Source organism: Bos indicus, chromosome 26, assembly GCF_029378745.1.
Source record: "Bos indicus isolate NIAB-ARS_2022 breed Sahiwal x Tharparkar chromosome 26, NIAB-ARS_B.indTharparkar_mat_pri_1.0, whole genome shotgun sequence".
NCBI classification, from domain to species: domain Eukaryota; kingdom Metazoa; phylum Chordata; class Mammalia; order Artiodactyla; family Bovidae; genus Bos; species Bos indicus.
In genome coordinates, this window is record NC_091785.1 from 14961490 (window position 1) to 14966648 (window position 5159).

The following is a 5159-nucleotide window of genomic DNA, read 5'->3' on the forward strand; positions in this document are numbered from 1 at the left end:
CTTCTCTAGGCTTCTGTTTCCACATCTGTAAAATGGGCTTTTAAAAGTACCCACTTGCATTCATTATCTTTGCTATAATATGAAACAAATTTTCCCCAAAGTTAGTGGCTTAGAACAACAATGAACATGTATTATCTCTAAGTTTCTATGGTTCAGGGATTCAGTAGCAGCTTATCTGGGTGACTCCGCTATAAGGATTCTCTAGAGGTTTGGTTAGATAGGGGCCAGGGCCATAGTTACCCAAAGGCTCAGCTGGGGCTGGAAGTGCTGTTTCCAAAGTGACTTTCTCACCTGGCTGACACAGTGGTGCTGGATGTAGGCTGCACTTTATCCCTCAGTGGGCTGCTTGAGTGTCATTACAACATGGTGGTTGCTTTCCCCCCAGAGCAAGTGATGCCAGAGAGAGAGCAAGACAGAGGTCACATGCTTTTAATGACCTCACTGGTGGAGTAGTATCATTTCTGCTACATCCATTCATTAGGCAAAAAGTTAGTCCCACTCACATGCAAGGGGAGGAGAATTAGGTTCCACTTTTTGAAGGGAGGAGTGTCAAAAAATTTGCAGCCATATGTTATAAACACCACACTACCTCATAGGATTGTTATGAAAATTAAGTGGCTTAATACAAATAAGTGCTTAAAACAGTGCCTGGGTCATGGTAGTTACCATGTACATATGTGTTGATTGCTCTTAATATTGTTACTGCTTCTATTATTATTATTCTCCCTTGCCCTCCCCACACCCCCAGCCCTGCCCCCTGCTCCTCACTGTCCTTTCTCCTCAAAGTCACCTCAGAGGTGAGGCTGATCCCTCCTGGAGTTTTTGCTCCTAAGACGCCCTCAGGAAGCAGTGGCTTCCTCAGGACTGTCCTCACCATCTTCGTTTGCCTCAGGAAACCAAGTGTCGTCACACTAGGTCTCCAACAACCGAGGTCCGGCCGGCGCCAGACCCTCATTGTACATCTCAGTCCTCACAGTTGCACAAGGCTGGCCCCTACTCTGCTCTCTTCCTCTGCTCAGGCGAGATTCCCGCAGCGGTGAGCTTGAGCACAGCCGCCAGGCAAGTGGTGGGCTTGATGGGACACACTCCTGTCCAGTCAGCGCCCCCAGTGTGATAGGTGTTGGGGGGGCAGCTCTGAGGGCTGAAGCAGAGACCACCGACAAGTGGAAGGGTCAGGGAGAAGAGCCCTTGCAGCACAAGCCTGCAAACCACCAGGTTGTTCCCTGCCGAGGACACCTGCCTGAGGGGTATAAACAGCGGCCGAGACCCAGCCCGGCCCTCCTCCCCGAGCTCCGAGCCTTGGCTGCATCCACCTTGCCTCTTCCTAGTGTCCGCTCACTTTTCTAATTTTGCTACAGCATGGCATGCGTTAGTTGTGGTTGGGCCACCAGGCCTGGTTGACAGATGCCTGCCCTGGGCCTTTAGTACGCAAATACTTCATGACCAGGTGCCGATCACTTGTCTCGCTTGGACTTAGCTTTTCGTTTTCCACTTTCTACTTGGGTTTCTCTGTTTTGGCCAATAGGTGTGACATGGATAGGGGGATTACAGGCCGGAGGCACGTGAAAGCTCCTGCTATTTACTCAGAACGGTGTGGCTGTCACGTCCTACATTTTGCATGTATCCGAAGGCCACTCGGTGCCCTGTCCACTTGGGAACTCATGGGCCTCCTTGAAGAAGGAGCTTGAGGTGGCCTTCCCTGCACCCTACCGGCCTGGCTGGGGTGGTTACTCAGCTGTGAATACTCAGGGCAGTGGGGCCTGGGGTCTAAACACCTTGATAAGATGGGAGGAGCAGAGGCAGGAGGGAGACTTTAAATCTCTACACAGGAGTAAGTGCCCTTTGCCTTCTGCTCCAGAATAGATCCTAATTGTACAAGGAGATATTCTGGACTTTGCAAGAACTTACGTTTCAAACCTGATAGACATAGATCTATAGATAAAGAGATGATACACAGACTGGCTACGGAGAAGTTTGGAGAGGAAACTGCAGACCAGAAAGCATTTTCATACAAACTTTATAAAGTTTTTCCAGAGGAAAATTAAGAAAACCCACACACAGGAAAAAATCCCCTCCTCTTGTTTGGTTAAAAATATAAATAGGCACAGGAGTCACCCTCAATATGACCTTCCATTTATTTCAGAAACTAGACCGCCCATATTTATATTTGGTGGATCCTCATCTCCATTTCTACCAGTTTATCTAAGCGTGGAAGAGGCAAAGAAACATGACGCTAACAATGGCCCTGAGCAGTGAATCCAGCTGTCACGACCAGGGCTCACCTCTGTGGTTTCCTCCCGCCTTGTCTCCGAGGAACAGGTGATGTCAGTGCACTGAGGGGACTCTGTACCCGGCCCCTCGGAACAAGGGGATTTTGCAGCTGTGGACACCTGGGGCCACAGCACGACGTTGAGCCTCACCAGTGGGTTGATGAAAGGGGTTACAGAGTTCATGGTGAAGTTCCTACCAGGAAAAGAATCACATTTCTGGTTTTTGCTGCAGGGTGGGACTTCACAGCGGAAGCCAACAGTAAGCGGTAGAGTGTGCCAAGGCCGCAAGAGGACGCAGCCTCTGGCCCAGGGTTTCTCAGCCTCAGCACTATCGGTACTTGGGGCTAGACAGGTCTTTGCTGCAGAGCTGTCCTGTGCACTGCAGGATGTTTGGCAGCAGCCCTGGCCTCTCCCCTACCCACTGGACGCCACAACAACCCCCTAGGGTGACAAGCAAAAAATGTCTCTGGATGGTTACCAAATGTCTCTGTGGCAGTGTGTGTGTGTGTACGCGAGCGCATAACATCTACCTCCTGCCCTCACCCCAGTTAAGAAGCACTGCTGTAGTGCTTAAGAGCAGGGGCCAGGGCAAATTAGGGCAAAAAGCAGATAACCAGACTGCTTAGATTCAAATCCCAGTGCCTGCAACCTGTAGGAGCACTGCTACTGCTGCTGCTGCTGCTAAGTCGCTTCAGTCATGTCCGACTCTGTGCGACCCCAGAGATGGCCTCAGGCTCCCCAGCCCCTGGGATTTTCCAGGCAGCAACTCTGGAGTGGGTTGCCATTTCCTTCTCCAATGCATGAAAGTGAAAAGTGAAAGTGAAGTCTCTCAGTCTTCCGACTCTTCGAAACCTCATGGACTGCAGCCTACCAGGCTCCTCCGTCCATGGGATTTTCCAGGCAAGAGTACTGGAGTGGGGTGCCATTGCCTTCTCCGTAGGAGCACTAAATGAGTTAAAAAATGTAACAGTGGGCTGCCAGATAATTTATCTTCCAAATCAGAGCAATTTCATATTGGGAGAGGGTTCTAATAATAATCTCATGACCTGAGACAATCCCAGCAAACAGGGCTGTGTGGTCAGCCCGTAAGTCCACACACAGTGTTGAGCAGAGCCTGACCCAGTGTCCCCTGAACATCTACTGTGCTAAGTGCATTACAGGTGGCAACTTCACTTGATTCCCCCAAAACCTATAAGATAATACTTTTATTCTGCCCTTTGGATACACAGGAAGATTGAAACACTTAAAGCTAAAATAATTAGCCCAAGGTGACACAGTGAGTAGTACAGTCAGGACTCTGGTTCCAGCAAGCAAGTTTTCAAGCCTGTGTTCTTAACCACTGCCCATGTGTGCTTGGGGAGTCCCGGAAACACAGTACTACTCAACATTCACCAAACTCCACATGGACTACTAGCTCTTATTCACAGTTCCAACATCAAACTCATTGACAAATCTGGGTCTTCAGGGATTACTGTGATGGAAAGCAGATAGATTCAGATCAATGTGGAGCAGGAGATGAGAGTGGCAGCCTTCCATCTGATTCCCCGCTTTATGAACTCAATAGGATCACCCATTCTGTTAGGAAGTCATTATTTGAGAAAGAAATGAAAACTTTTTTTTTTAATTGATGTTTATTATTTTTCCAGATGGCTACTAAGTTGTTAGGACATTAAGTCATATTAAGTCACTTGGCCCCAGCTGCTTAATAAACTAAACTGTTGGGTTTTTCTTTTGGCCAATGAATGCCATGTAGATGATGTGAAAGTCTGGGAACCTCTATGCTAGCAAGATGCATTTTGCCGTTGAGAGAACTCAGGAGGGTAAAGATGGAGAAGGCTTTCTAGTGCAGAGACTGAATTCTTGTTGGCCACTCTGGGAAAATCTCTTCCTGCCTCCATGCTGTGCATCGAGAATGTGCTCACACACACACAGAATCCTCCTTTCCCTTCCACAGAAACTAACACACTGTGGCCCCAACCAGGCAGTTACCAAATCACACTCGAGTTCCCTTTACTTCAATCTCTTGCCCTTTTTGGTCTGTGTCAGAAAGCAAACTGCTTCCCTTTTACTACCTGAATTTAATCCAGGTTCAAGTTGAAAATCTCCCACTGACATGCAATCTGCCCTTCAGTTCAGAGGTCACATCGTCAACTCAGACCCCAAATGCCACAGTGATAAGCAAACACAGATATGACCGCCCTCTCCCCCTCCGCCCCACCAGAGAGCACCTTATGCTAGTGCCCCAAATTCTTAGTTAATGCCCAGATGATTACAAGATGGATGGGCCTGGTAGTATGGCAAAGGGGAAGAGAGTGAGGCTGTGGGTGGTGGGACGGTGTCTGGCAGGGAAGTGGTCACTGGGTCTAGGGCCACAGGCACACTTTCTTTCTCTGTCTAACTTACTATAACAGAAAACTGGACAACAGGGGTGTGACAGAAACGTCTGGGTCAGGGGCTTTATCACTAACCAGGCACCACTCTGGACAAGTCTCTTTTTTTTTTTTTTTGGTGGCTGCACCTTATGTCCTGTAGGATCTTAGTTCCCCAACCAGGGATTGAACCTGTGCCCGCTGCTTTAGGAGCTCAGAGTCTTAACAACTAGACCACCAAGGAAGTCCCTGGGCAAGTCACTTCGTGTTGTTCCTCAGTTTCTTCATCTGTAAGGGGACTGGTTTGTTCAGTGTTTGTCAAACTGGGGTGCCAGAGGCACATTCACCATCTGTGTGTACTTGGAGTGACTGTCTTTCCTGGGTGCCAAGTTTATTCAATATATTTTTGGGCCCCATTCTTTTTACACGAAAGTATTTTATATCTTTGTTCAGAATGCAGAATTTACCTGGATTTTAATTATGGCAATTGATAATTGATAACATTTCAGGAGCAATTACT